The sequence below is a fragment of the Rhinolophus ferrumequinum genome, chromosome 11, assembly GCF_004115265.2.
Source record: "Rhinolophus ferrumequinum isolate MPI-CBG mRhiFer1 chromosome 11, mRhiFer1_v1.p, whole genome shotgun sequence".
NCBI classification, from domain to species: domain Eukaryota; kingdom Metazoa; phylum Chordata; class Mammalia; order Chiroptera; family Rhinolophidae; genus Rhinolophus; species Rhinolophus ferrumequinum.
Genome location: NC_046294.1, coordinates 839,208 through 854,285, shown reverse-complemented (window position 1 = coordinate 854,285; position 15,078 = coordinate 839,208).

Here is a 15,078-nt window from a genome sequence, read left to right as displayed (position 1 = left end):
AAGGAATTGGATCACGTGACCCCGGGGGCTGACCAGTCCCAAGATGTGCAGTCAGCAGGCTGGAGGCCCAGGAGAGGGACGATGCAGCTCCAGTCTGAAGGCAGGAGAGGACGGACGTCCCAGCTGAGCAGTCAGGCCGGAGGACTCCCTCTTACTCGGACGGTCAGCCTTTGTTCTATCCAGGCCGTCAGCTGATTGGACGAGGCCCACCCACAGGGGGAGGACGGTCTGCTCCAGTCAGTCCACTGATTCAGACGTTACTCTCACCCAGAAACACCCAGACACACCCAGGGTCACGTTCAACCAAGTGCTGGGGGCCCCCGGGGCCTGTCAGGTTGACACATAAAACTGACCCTCATACCGTGTAAGATGTAGTAATGCCTCCCACTTATGAGCAAGGATGCGTGGTTTTCTCCACTTGAACTTGCATGTTTTGCGGGCCTCTCTGATCATTTTCCTACAGGAAACCTGCCCACGGAGGGCCGTGAGGGCACGGGGCACTGTGTTTCATAAGCTTTCGGACCCATATCACCACTGTGCCCTCCGGAGCAGTTGTGCCAAATGGACTGCTCGCTCCCGGTCACACTCCATTGTCACGAATGCTGAGGAACCACCTCTGGGCACCCTCGTGGAGCTGGATCCTGTTTTGACACTTGGCGATTTTAATACACAGCAACAGCTGTCTTTGTTCGTGTGCCTGCTCACTTACTGACGAGGCTGAGCGTTTTGGTTTTGGTTCTCTTTACGTTTTTAGTAACCATTTGCATTTTTCTTTTGAGAGTCACTTATTCGTGTCCTTTGCCCATTTTTCTTCTGAGACGTTCAGGTTTTTCATATTGATTTGCAAGAGCCCTTTTTGTACTAAACATATTAGCATTCTCTCAGGCACGCATGTTGCAAATATTTTTCCTGAGCTTGTTATTTGACTTTCAATTTTGGCAATGGTGTTTTGCGGGCTAAATACATTTTCGATATTTCTATCGTCAGGCCTTCTAAGCGTCCCTTTTACGATTCCAGCATAATAGAGACCTACGGGATTGTCTCCAGGTCAGGCTCCTCCTGCTCTCGATGCCCTAATCTCTGAGTCATGTTAGTTGGTGTCCCATGAGACCCAGCCTTGGCTCATTGGACCAAGGAGCCATCTGCTCATGTAGGGCCAACTGGGTTCTCCCTTTTGATAATTTGGGACTGGGACCCAAAGGTGCCCCCCAGGCAGTGTTGCCCATTTGACCAGAGGACACAGAAGCCTGGGAGCTGTGAGGGTGGGGCTGCCCCCAGGGGTCTTGAGGTGATGGCAAAGCCAGATTACAGAGAAAGAGGGAAAGGAGAGGGCTGACAGGGCCAGGTGTGGGCTGCAATGGGTGAGGCACAGAGTGGACGTGGGTGGAGACAGCAGCCCTGTCTCTGAAGGCTCCTGGGCCTGCCCCCGACCCTGGCCTAGGAGGGCCCCTGTCCTGTGTCCTAAGTCACTTCCCACTGAACTCTGTCTGGTCTTAGGTAGGTCATTTGCCACAACAAAGTCTTGACCAATTCCCTCCAGGGGCACAATTGCTGGAGGTGTGTCAGGCAGCCTTACTACCTGTTGTCATCATGGAAATACAAAGCTTTGTGAACAGCCAAGCCCTGCTACCTATCACCCCGTCCCGCTCAGCTCACCCTGGGAACAACCCCAAGAGAGAACTCCAATGTCTTCCAGCACAGCGGGCTGCTGGTCACCAGTTCCTGGAGGTGAGGACCAGTGAAGAGGGAGCAGGAAGCAAGGCTGGCTTAGGAGGTGTGTGCCTGCCTCTGACCAGGAGGGTTGTCCTGCGAGAGATGGAACCCCAGGACCCCAAGACTAAGGGGTGCAGGTTCCAGGGACGACCATCTGGCCTTAGGACACAGAAAGACTTTGCAATAATTCAGAGGTGGGGTGCACTGTCCTAGGGCCCCAGGAGGCTCTGAGCCCCCCAGCTTGGTTGGGGGTCAGCACAAGGGTGGGAGGGGTGGAGGCCCCCAGAGTATAGGGAGCTCTTACTCTGGGGGGGTTAAAACCCAAGGCCGCATGGCTTTGCTCGGCTCTACCTGGGGTGGAGGGCGGGAGGCAGAAGCACCTGCGTGCTCCCCCGCTGCGTATCCCACTAGCACCTGAGTAAGAAGTGAGGCGGGGTTGGCGGAGGGTGGCTGCACCGTGTGAATGTGCTGAATACCGCTGAACTGCACACTTAAAAGTGCTTCACATGGCAAATTTTATGGATGTTTTTACCTCAATTAAAAATTTTTTTTAAAAAGCCTGGGAAAAGATTGGGGTCATATTCTTAAAAGTGGGGCTTTTGTTCCTTCCTTCCCCTCCCTCCCCCCTCCCCCACCGCGGACTGTCCAGGGGCTGCGCCGTGATCGCGGGGACTCGGTGCCCATGGATGGGGGGACAGCGCAGGGAGCAAGGCCGGGGCAGCCAGGCGCCCCCCACCCCTGCCCCCGGCCGGCGCGAGTGCGAGGAGGAAGGAGGGCGTTGTTCCCGAGCGGGATCCCCAGCCCTGGCCGGGTGTTTTTGGAGCGTTAATCCGGTTCCTCGAAAGCCGGCGCAGCCCCGCGCCCCCTCGGCCCTGGCGCGGGAGCTGAAGCAGAGCGTCCCGCAGGGGACCGCGCGCCCCACGGCGGAGAAGAAAGGGGAAGCGGCCTCGCCTGAAATCACACTTATCATGCGAAGGCAGTAAGTGCGGCGCCGCAACCGCCCGGTGGGGGCGTGTTTTCTTCTCCCTCGGGTCCTTCTTGATGGAGGACTGAGGTGGAAAGGAAAGGTGCCCCCAGCCGTGGGCAGAGAACCCTCCGCGTGGAGGGCGCGTCCGAGGACAACGCGCACATCAACGCTCGCGGACGCCTGTGGGCCGCTGAGTTGTGCCCCAATGTGCCACGTGTTTCAGTGTGACTGTCTTTGTGCTGACGCGTTTAATAACCTATGGCTTGAGCCCCTGGAGAGCCCCCAGCCCCAGAAGTGCTGCCGGGACTGCAAGGACCAGCCCCGCCTCCTGTGCCCTCTGCTCCTGCCTCCTGCTGAGACCATTTATGTATGTTTTCCATTTGGTTTTCATTATTATTATTATTTGTTTTTCGGAATTAAGAGTAGTCCATCAAACATCCTCTCTCCCCCAGAACTGGGTCACATGTCTGAGAAGCACAGGCAGAGAGCTTTCCTCAGATGTGCGGGAGAAAAATACCTAATAATGATGTTGAATGTTAGTAATTAACGTTAATATAACTCAATGGATTGAGCCAATTTTCCCTGGAATTTGCCTGTTTCACGAGGTAAGCCTGCGCATCTCTTCTCCACACTCTGGCAGCTGCTAGATTCGCATGTTTGCAATGTTAGTGCTTCCCCATGAAATTGGTGTTTAGTAAGGGATTTTGTGTTGGTTTTGTTCCAGAACCCCACGACCTGTCACTTGGCCTGGACCTGACAGACTTGCCGAGTGACGGTGTGAGGCCGTGTGGCTTGGTGTCTGTTACCTGCTGTGCTCTGGGTTGGCTCCACCCCATCACACACTTGCACACGCGCTCGCACACGGGCTCACCAGGAACACTTGAGTCCTTTCCCAAGGTCCCCGTGTCCCAGCCACTTCTGGGGGTGAGCCACACAGCAGGTGCCCCCGCCCCGCCCCACGCGCCCGAGCAACCCATGCACTTTCAGGAGGCAGCCCAGTGGTGGGAGCCCGTGGGGGGTGGGCATGGGTCTCTTGGAAGGGTTACGCTTGGGGATTCTTGCTGGTCACCGGAATGTCACACCGTTTAGGGCGGGGTGCAGCTGTTGGAGTCCCATGTCACTTTCTTGAGCACTCGTGTCTTTGTGGAGAGAGACATGGCTGGGCCTCGTGAGAGCACTTGTGGGGCGTGAGTGGGGAGCTGGGCACAGCTCTGGGGGCTGGGCTGCCAGAAGGCTGATCCTGGGAGGGAGGGGGACTGGTGCAAGGAAGATGCCTCACTGGCCCCTCCCCCGCATATTTGCTGCTCAACTCCGCTTGCCACAGTTCAGATGTGGTGGGCAGTGTAGGGTGGGTGACGACCCCTGACCCCAGACTGCGGCTCACAGCGGAGGTCCTCCTGCACTGGTGCCTCTGGGGAGCCGTGACCCCACTCAGTGCTCTCCATGCTCGGAGCTCCCGGCTCCTGGGCCTCTGTGTCCCATCGCCATGTCTCCGTGTCCCCCGCCCTTGCTCTCCCCTTCTCCTACTGAGCCCTTCTCAGTCTCCTTCAGGGCTCTCCTGCCACTTGTCCGCTCCTGTGGGTGCCCTGGGATCTCTGGTCCCAGGCTCCTGGACTCTCCTGGACAGGCCCCTTGGTGAAGACTCCAGCCTGACCTTGTCTAGGTCCCCGACCTGATGGGCCCATCTGCTCCCTGTGTCCCCGTCCCTGACCCACTGACTTGTCTGCCCGCCCCCACTCACTGGCCTTGGTCTGTACCTGCTCGGGGCCCCTGTGAATGAACCCACAGCCGAGTCTGTGGAGATGACCCAGGGTGAGGGCCTCAGAAGGCTCTAGCAGACCAGTAGGACACGTGGAGACTTGCCCCAGGGGCAGCAGTCCATTTTTGGGTCAGAGCCAGGGCTATGTGCAGTCCCAAGGCCCACGCCCCTCAACGACAGGCCACACAGCTCCAGGCAGGTGATTCTCTCCCTGAAAGGCCATCCCGCCCAGTGCTCAGTCAGACCCCATGGTCACTGTCAGAGCCCAGCCACTACATAGGCCTGTGGGCTGGGGGTCCACAGCTCAGCTCTCAGAGGCGGGACAAAGGCGGCAGCTGGGGCACTGAGCCCGTCTCGCCAGCCCGTCGTCTCCCCGTCAGGCCAGATGGAGCAGGTGGGGACCTCAGGGACTCCCGGCCTTTGTGCTCTGGGCCCAGGGACAGCCACAAATCATCCATCAAATTGAAGGTCCCTCATTTAAATTCTAATTGGAAGAGACAGGAGGCCTGGTGCTCCCCTGAGCCTGCCCTCCCGCCTCCCCCTGTGGTGGCTGCCCTGCCGGCTGAGAGCTGTCCACACCGGGGTCCTCAGGCCCCACGAGGCAGGCGGGGCACACGAGTGAGGGCTTTCCCGAGGAAACTCAACCCGGGCTTCTGGTGGCTCTCCCAGGGACTCACTTGAATCGTGCCACCTGCCACAGGAGGAGCAGCACACTGCCCCGACTCCCGCTGAGCACTCTGTCAAGGGTCCCTGCAGGTGTGGCACTTTACGCCAAAGGATCACCCAAATATTTCTAGCCAAAATCCTAACTCAGATCACTCAGACCCCCCCTGCTGGGCCCGGTACTGGCTGGAAATGAGGGTCAGGGGGACAGAAAAGTCGCAGACAAGTCTCAGCTTTCTTTTGGCCTAAACAGCGGGGCGGGTGGTGCCTCCATTCACAGAGATGGGGTGAGTGTGCCCAGGGGTGAAGTTGCGGCTGAAGACACCCACTGGGAAGTTAGTGACATCCATCAGTAATTGCGATAAAGCTGATGGCACCTAACCTTCTGAGCACAGCACACACCAGCTACTCTCCTCAGCATTTAAACATATTTACACCCTGGTACCAATCCTGTGATGGAAGAGCTGTTCCCATCCACAGTGGAGAGATAAAGACATGGAAACACTGAGCTGCATAGAGGCTGCCGGGATGTTTTCACGTCTGTTCCACACAAATGCCTTCACAGGTTTCCCTTTTCAGTGGGTTCCTGGCTCTTGCAGCATGGTTGCTTCTCCGTAAGAACTTTGTTACCGACTCATTGACTCAGTAAAACAGGGTCTGGAGTCTTGATTGCGGTTACCTAGAATTTATGAATTCACGTAGGAAGAAGTGACTTCTGTCCAAGACGGGGTCACTCTGTCCAGGGCAGGGATGTCTTTCCACCTGCTCAAGCCTACTGTGTACCTCCCCCATCAGTGGTCCACTGGATGATCAGTGGTCATCCAGGGGTTTCTTCTAAGCTGCTGGTGCCAATTCTGCGGGTTCTGACGCCGGCACGTACACAACCTTACTGCAAAGTGTTAGCAGAATTCCAGGCAACGGTCAGGACTCACACTCCCTCCAGGTGGCCCTCTGATGGCCTTTTGTGAGACAGGTGTGCAGGGGCTGCACTTGTCCCGTCAGACCCACGGGAGGGCCTACCAAGATTTCCATGTGCTGGCAGTGACCACATGGCCACATGTCACAATTGCTGCCAAGGTGACAGTGATCATAAGACAGCATTCACTGTGACATGCAGCCCGACTTCCCACTGTTAGGAGGTGAAAAGGACACTCCTAGGAACTGGCAACACAGAGCATGTCCTGAGCCATTGCCCCCTGGATGCCTCCCTCTGCTAAGAAACTAAAAGAGAAAATCCGTGATCGTCTCAGCAGATACTGAGGATGCGTTGGGCAAAACCCAACATGCATTCATGATTTAAAAACGACTAGCAAACTAGGAGTAGGAGGAAAGCTCCCTAACCTGACGTTGTGCTGAGGCCGGGAGCCAGCAGACACGCCTGTGCTCAGCACTGGGGGCCTAAAAACCCAGAATGATGTCATTACACATGATGCAATTGCGTACAGAGGAAATCCCCCAGGCGGCTGGTTGGCTCAGTGGTTAGAGCGCAGTGCTCATAACACCAAGGTCGTTGGTTTGAGTCCCACATGGGCCAGGGAGCTGCGCCCTCCACAACTAGAGTAAAAACAACGGCTTGACTTAGAGCTGAGCTGCGCCCCCCCCCCCCCACAGCTAGATTGAAAAACAACGACTGACATCCTGGAAAAACACACTGTTCCCCAATATTCCCCAATTTAAAAAAAAATTAAAAATTAAAAAGAAAATCTTTAAAAAAAGAAAAAATCCCCAAGGGCCAGTATAATGGCTGAATTGGGTCCCTCAAATTCCCGTTAGGAATCCTGACCCCAGCACCTCAGGGTGTGACCTGATTTGGACGGAGGGTCTTTACAGAGGTGAACAAGGAAAATGAGGCTGTTAGAGTGGCCCCCACTTGAATAAGACTAATGCAATAATGAGAAGAGGAGCTCAGGACACAGGCACACACAGAGGGACGACCCTGTGGGGAGATAGCTGTCTACACACCAGGGAGAGAGGCCTCAGAGAGCCCCCAGTGTCTGTGGTTTAAGCCTCTGCCACCGCCGGCAGCCCCCAGTGTCTGTGCTTTAAGCCTCTGCCACCGCCGGCAGCCCTAGCAAAGTAATTCACACTTCACTGATAGCAAATCAACATGCAGCGTGGAGTTTCCATTGGGAATGATGGAGAAGTTCTGGAAGTGACGGTGGTGATGGTGGCACAAACAGTGTCAGTGTACTTAGGCCCCTGAGCTGTGGGCTCAGAAATGGCTAGGATGCCGACTTTATGTTATGTCCATTTTGCCCCAGGAAAGAAAATCGATATACAGAAAACAATTGTTTGCACGTCAGCGGCAAACCACTGAAAATAGAATTTGGAAACTATATGTAGAAGGGCATCAAAAATGTCAAAGAACTAGAAAGCTAGCAGAAATGGATAAGAGCAATACCGTGAAAACTTACGACATTTGGGGGGAATTTAAAGATCATCGCTAAACACGGAGAGAGGTATCCTATTTGTGGATCAGACCACTCTGTGCTGCTAGCGTGTCAATTCTCCCCCGATTCGCCCTCCATGTCTGACTCCAGGTTTTCACAGAAGCCTCTGTGTCTAATAAAAAGGGGCATTGCTGGAGGCTTCCAGCCTCCTGACATGAAGGAGTTCCCTGCATCCCTGCCTTACGAAGCTTTGTCTTCACCTTGAAGCTCTCACGCACTGAATTGCATTAATAGACTTCCTAGCCCGCACGCTGAGATAAGTCCCGCTCCCACTGTGACGTGTAGAGCTCTTCTTTTAATCCCTCACTCACTCGCTGCAGTCTGTTTGCTGGTGGTTTATTTAGGTGAGCTCAGGAGCGTCACTGTCTACTCCTGCAGGTACATGGACGACACAATTCTAAACAACATAAATGCGGCCGCTGCGACCGGGGGACAGCAGGCCAGGGCCCCTGGGACATCATGTGCTGTTCGTGAAGTTTGTGGAGTGAATGTGCAGGGCGCTTGCAGCCGCCTTCTCATGTGCTGCGGTCCTGTGGTCGTCTCTCCACATAGAGTACCTGCCTGTTGCCTTTCTCTTTTCCATCGTTTATTTCACGGGAGCTTCTGCACGTTAAGTTCCACCACGGCCAGGTTCAGGGTTCAACAGTGGCCTGCTGGCGCCTGGGAGCTCGGGCGCAGGTCTGCGAACCTGTGGGAGCTGCCCTAGCCTAGGGGCCCGGTCTGCACTTGCTGGTTTCACGGTCCTCACCCAGGGGACCCACCGCAGAGCCACATAGAGAAGAGCATGCTTTTCTGAAATCTGTGTGTGAGAGAGTAAAAAAAAGGAGAGGAAAGAAGGTTCTGGAAGAGATCCAGCAGGAGAGCTCTTCTTGCCTGCGGCAGAGGAGGGGCTGGGATGGGCTAGTACCCTTGAACTTAGGCGTCTGGAAAGCATGCAGGGCTGAAACTGGGGGGCACCGGGATGGGGAGGGGAGGGGAAAGGAGGGTGGGGAGGGCTGGAAAGGAGGCTGGTACCCGCAAGACCAGCCTCACCAGGGCGACCTGTTCACTTACAACCAGACAGGGACACAGGGTGGCTGCGTGTGGTGATGTACCAGGCCAGGAAGAAAAACCAACACCCTGCTTGGCTACAAAGCAGCTTTGCTCCCAGAGATCCTGTGGTTTGGAACGTCCCCCTCCGTCCCCCTCCGAACCTCTCTGAATTAGTTAACACTTCAAAAATTCACACCTGATGCTTTGCAAGAGAGGCTATGTATAGGAAGTCTGGGTTTTCGCAGATTCTCTTGAAAGCGCTAAGGTCACTCTAGAAGGTGGCTGCTTTACCTGTGTACATGCCCTGTAGGGGGCGTCTGACTTTTGTATTTCCTTGGGCACACCTGTAACATGCTCCTGGGGGCGCGGAGAGAGTACGGGGCTCTGACACATACTCCCAATATCGGAATCCATCTCTCACAACTCATTCATCTCTGCATCCACTCACTACCTGTGTGAACCTGGGCAAGCGGCTCCCGGAGCCTCAGTTTCCCTGACATAGGGCTGAATGGCTCCTGTGAAGAGTGGAGGGCATTGTAAAATCCCAGTGTGGAGCCTGGGTGCCGAGCGCTGCTACTACACAGGTTGGCTGCGTGATTGTCACTCCTTCAGCAACACCCCCTTGGTACCTGCAGCAAGGGCCTGCGCTCATCTAAGGTGTGACTCAGAGATGACCAGCCTCTGTGCGGGGGACGGGGGATGAGGGACGAGGGCCACGACAGAGGCACGGTCAGGGACTGGCTGTGAGCCCACATCCCAGGGAGCAGCTAAAGCTGCCCAGGAGTGTAGAGGGAGCCTCAATACAGGAGGAGCATGGAGCGGGCCCTGACGTATGAATAGGAGTTTTCCAGGCAGCAGGTGGTGGAGAGGGACTCATAGGCAGAAGAATCAGGAATCGCATTTCTTTCTGTGCCTTGAGGTGAGTGCTGGTGGCAGTGATCTGAGACCTCCCTGCCCTCCGATGCAGGCATGGGCTTCCCCGACATGCGGCTTTAGCTGCAGCCCACGAAACACAATGTGTCGTGTTTTTAGCTTCATTCCGTTCAAAATGCTATCTAATGTTCCTTTTTATTTCTTTTGTGCTACATGGGTTATTTGTTTCCAAACATTTGGCGGGGGGATGGTGGTAGGGTTCCAGATATCTTTTTATTATTGATTTCGAATTTAATTCCACTTTGGTCAGAGAACATAAATGGTATGATATGAATCACTGCAGGTGTTTTCTGGCCCAGCGTGTGGTCTGTCTGGATAAACGGTCAGCGTATACTTATGGGGTCCACTTAGAGGCTGTGGGGTGGAGTTCTCCGTCGATGTCAATCAGACCAAATTGTCTTGGTCTTGTTCGAGGTCCTGCCTGCTGCAGGATGTCAAGAGAAGGTGCTGAAGTCCCCAGCCGCGCTCTGCACTCGCCTCTTCCACCCTGCAGCTCTGCCAGGTTTTGCTCCCAGGATTCCGAAGCTCTGCCACGAGCGGTATGAACTTGCAGTGTCTTTAGGTCCCCTTTAGCATCTTAAAATGCCCCCCTTTCTCCCTGGCACTATGAAATCAGACCTTCCCGAGTACACTAGCCGATGTCTTGCTCTGACGCTGGGTGTAGGGACTGCTCCTGGCCATGTGTGGGCCACCTGTCTTGTGTCTATGATTCTCTCACACCTCGGCAGCTGTGTCCCCAGCGAGTACTGATCTGTACCCAGCCGAAGACGCCAGGAGGAGCCTCTGCAGACGGCACTGCTCTCCCGCGTGGCTCTGTCCACAGTGGTGGCCTCGCTGGCAAGCCTGGCTGAGTGTCCTCTGATCAGGGACACCACTGCTTTCACCTGGGTCATGCCGCCTGGAAACTCACCAGGCAGTAAGCAGCGGCAGTCCTTGGGCCCCTCACTTGTCTCCTGTCTCACGGGGACCACTGGCCTTTGTTGGCTGATGTCCAGTGTCTTGGAAATGGCGGCTTCATATACTCGGTGTGGGTTTTAAAGATGTATCCAAGCTGTTCTGCAAACACCTGTTTCACTGCATTCCAGTGTACACCCCTCAGATTGTACTTGTTCACTCACTACAGATGAGTGGTCAGGCTACCGACTTCTGCTACACAAATGGCTGTGCAACGAGCAGCCTCCCTGCATCCCCTTGAGGACCCGTGGGAGGCGTCCTGGCTTGGAGCCACAGGGCACAGGCGTGTGCTCCACCGAGAGCAGTTGCCTCCGCCCACCATGTGGCAGCTCCCAGCCCCTCGATTCTCACTTCTGCATTTTTACTATTCTGAGGACGTGAGGTGGTGTCTCGTCATCATTTTATCTTGTTATTAGTGAGTTTGAGTGCCCCTTCGTATACCTGTCAAACTTTGGGCTTCCCTGTTTGAATCGCCAACTTAAACATCTGTTCACTCGTCTGTCTGGTTTCCTCTTTCCTCGTGACTTGTGGGAAGCGTTTATGTCGTGGGTACCGATTACCTGGTGTTAGACGTGGTAAGTGTTTCACCCTTCCCCTCTGTTACCTCCGTCTCTAACGTAGGCAACAGAAGCTCGGCTGCCATTGGATAGTAGTGTGACTTAAATGACACAGTATGTGTAAAGCACTTACAATGACACCCGGCAAGATGAAGCACTCAGACATGTGGCTCATGTCAACTATTATTCAAGGACCCCAAGTAACAGGTGCACAGAATGCCCATCCAGGGCTCTGGGTGCGTAGGGTGCTCCGTGACCACTGGCCTGTGCCATTATGAGCTGGAGCCCAGACACAGGAAGGGTGAGGGCAGTGGGACTCCCATAACAACGTGGAAATGGACTGGACTCGGTGATGACTGCACAAGTGGTGACATCACTCAGGTGACACACAGGGTTGGGTGTCTGAATGTTGGCACCGGGTCTCAGAGAATGTAGGCAATGAGTTGGAGGAACCAGTGTTGAAGTTAGGGTTCCCTTTATAGTCGACTCTCAGCAGAAATACACTGGGCTGGACCCCTGGCCTCCAGCATTGTTTCTTCTTTAATTCTCCTGCCAAACGTGTCTTCTCTGCCCAGCTCTGTGGCCATACGGTTCGTCCTCAAAGCTCCGTGGTGTCGGCTCATTGTTACACCTTGCGGTGGCCCCAACGCCCACTCTAGGTTTGAAACCCCCTTCTCTGGCCCACCTAACTCCCATTTTCTCACCAGCTCCCTCTGCCTTTCTCAGGGATATTTGGTCAGTGCCCCGAGTGTCAGGTCGCCCTGGTATGTAGAACACCTTTATCCTGCGCTTGGCTCACCGAGCGGCTCTCGTCATCATACCTGTTACCTCCCAACTCCTCAACTCCTGCTCAGTGCTTCTCAACAGATCAGAGAGGGCGGTGACAGCTTTTCTTGGCTGTATCCTTTCCAAACATGGCATAGATTATTGAATTCATCAAGTATTGATTGGATCAATTCCATCAGAAATTGCTTTTTTGTTTGGTGTTAAGGTAGGGGTCTGATTTAAGTTTTTCTGTAAGTGTAGCCAATTGTTTTAGCCCATTGATTGAAAGTAATTCCTGTCCCAACTGCTCGGCAGTGCCAGCACCCTCATAAATCAAGTATCTGTATTTCATCTCACTGGTAAATTTGTCTATCCCCATGTCAGTATCAGTCTCAATTACTGTAGTCTCATAAGACATTTTTATTTCTCCTACGACAGTTCCTTTCCATCTCCTCCTCCTCCTTCTAGAATGTGTCAGTTATTGTTTTGTTCTTTCGCATTCATTTCAGAATCAGCTTGTTAAATTTCTTCGAAAAACCCTTTTGGAGTTTTAATGAAAATTTCTTCTGTAGGACAATTTGGGGGAGAAGTGACAGATCTGAGACGTCCTGTCCATGAATACGGTATGTAGTTCTCATTTTATTCAGGTCTCCTTCAATAACGTTTTATAACGTTAACACTTTTGCTCACTTTTTAAGAAGTTTTGTGTCCCTTCTATTCTTTCGTTGCTCTTTTCAATGGTATTTTACAAAACTGAATCCTTTGGTTATTGCTGGTAACTAGATGCATGTGCAGAAGTGTCTCCATTTGCCCTCCCTCCCAGGTCCACGCTCCACCTTTCTCTGCCTCTCTCTGTGCCCCGAGGAGCTGACGTCTACAGGCTGCACCACTGGGCTGTGTTCAGGGGAGACACTGTAGGAGGAGACAGGTCGGAATGCCTCTTCCTCAGACCCCACCTGCAAGCCTGCGGTTTGGCAGGTGGCCTCCTCCCTCTGCATGGCCCACACGTCAGCCCAGGATGCCTTTTCCTGGCTACTGCTGCCTCTCTGTCCTTTTAAGACCAGGAGTGGTAGTGGCTTCCTGAAGCTCAAATTTCCTCCACGCTTCAGTGTCTTGCTTGTTCACTTAACTCTGCCCTTCCCTTATAAACAGTCCGTTTATTAAAATTCCTCCAATTATCTTTCTGAGCATGCCATCTGTTTCTTGCTGGGACCCTGACTGATACAGTAATTGCCACCATAAGTGTCCCCAGAAACCGACTCTCCTAATAGGATTCTAGAATTGGGTTGCTTATATATTTGATGAGCATGTGGATAAAATCCTTGCCAGAGGGAAGTCGAGCCCTGGGGATCTGTGTCATGCAGTGGTATCCCAATCCCTCAAATGATCTCCAGCGGTGGCCTGGGACGTGGCGCATGTGGAGGGCGGACAGATGGGAGGTCAAGAGGCTGAGACACTGAGCTGCTTTGGCAAAATGGTGATGACACAGATTGTGCCGTGGGCTGTTTACTTCAGAAGACTCTGGGAAGTGGACACAGAGGAAAAGGACAATTCAAGCCTTGGGTGTGTCAATGCTGTCCCGTCAGACCACCGGGAACACACCTGTAACTCAACAGGGTGGGACTGTCACTCATTGCAGCAAAGGACAGCACACACCGCAGGGAAGCACAGGGTGACGTGTCAGAGGGCATTAGAAAGGATCTGGGCTTCTGTCAGTGATTATGGGGGAGCTTTGAGCAAGCAGGGTTCTGCTCTGGATCAGGTGCTGTCAGAAGCAGGGGTAGCCTTCTTCATTCTTACCTAGGAGGGAAGACTAGGGGAAGGCTCAAGCTGGAGTTGGTAAGCAGCAACAGCCATACCAGCCAGGAAAGGAGATGTTAGTCTTTTGGCGTGGAGGCTGTCATGTCGTCTGTGTTCACACATGACCAAGGAGCCATCATGGCTTTGTATTGATGCACTGTGGTCACAGTGGCCCCGACTGCTCTGATGTTTTGTGAAACTGCTTATGTTCAACAAAACAGAAGGACCAGCAGAAGGCAGGCCTTTTGCACTTCCTTCTCTGATGGAAAATAAGTCTCTACGGAGGGGAACCTGGAACGAGTGGTGGAAGAAGGAAGCTACGATCGTCAACCTGGGCCTCATCACAAGTACAGAAGATGGAGAAGCTGCAGACATAGCTTCTGTTTTTTCGGTCATTTCCCCTAACAAGGGGCATTGGTAGGTAACGCTTCAGTCCTTGCTTCACTAAAGACTTAGACGACATCACCCATGAAGATAAGGTCGTGCACGGGGCCTTGTTTCTCCTGCCCTGAACACCCATCTTCCCGAGGCCTGTGAAGCACGGCAGCCCACAGTCACCTCTCCTTTAGCTTGACTCCCACTTTTACAAAGTATACATGCAAGTGCTCCTCCCCCCGGAGGATTTTGGGTCAATCAAGGGCTTTCGTTCTCTGGCCCCTCAATCCACAATCCCCCTCACCGGGGAGGCTTGCACATTGGCAGGAGGCTGTCCATCCGTGGCTGGTATCGGGACCCTCCTTCTCTGCTCGTTGATACCAAGGTACAGAATCTCCTCCAAGAGCCTGGCGCTGCCCCTGGCCCCGCTCAGTGGTCTGTCATCGTGACCAGAGGCCCTCGGTGGAGGGAGGGTCACTGGCGCCCCCAGGCCCCCCCTCCCAGCAGCAGGCCCTCCTCCCTGATGACTCCCGGGTAAGGCCCCCCTGTTGTTACGTAACAGCTTTGCTGCCCGACTCACACAGGGGCCGCTACCATGGCACTGGCTTTTGCGAAGAGAAAGAGCAGTGACTGAACGCTCAGTCGGCTCGCAGGACACCGGAGGTCCCACTCAGATCTGTCGGGGTGCAGCTGGAGGTCAAAGGTCTCTCCTCTGCCCACGCCTGGGTGGCACGTCTTGCGGTTTGGTCTCCTGTCCCTGAAAGGCAACTCAGTGTCTTGTTAGCACCAGGACAGGCTCATTTGGGGCTGGTTGCGTTTACTGTCCCTGCGCCCGGGTCCAGCCGAAGGCCCAGGGTGGGGAGGGCCACTGAGGCTTCCCGGCGCCGCCAGGAGACCCGCTCAGCAGACCCCACAGTCCGTGCGGTCGGGGGGCCGCTCAGCCTGCGCACCTGCCGCGGGACCGCCTAGGATGCCCACCGCGCACTCCGGAGCCATTTCGGGCGGCCGCGGCGGGGAGCAACTGCGCAGGCGTCCGCCGGCACGGCGCGTGCGTGCGTGCGCGGCGCCGGAAGGGGCGGGGCTGCGCGGCGCCTGCGCAGTGCGCGGCGC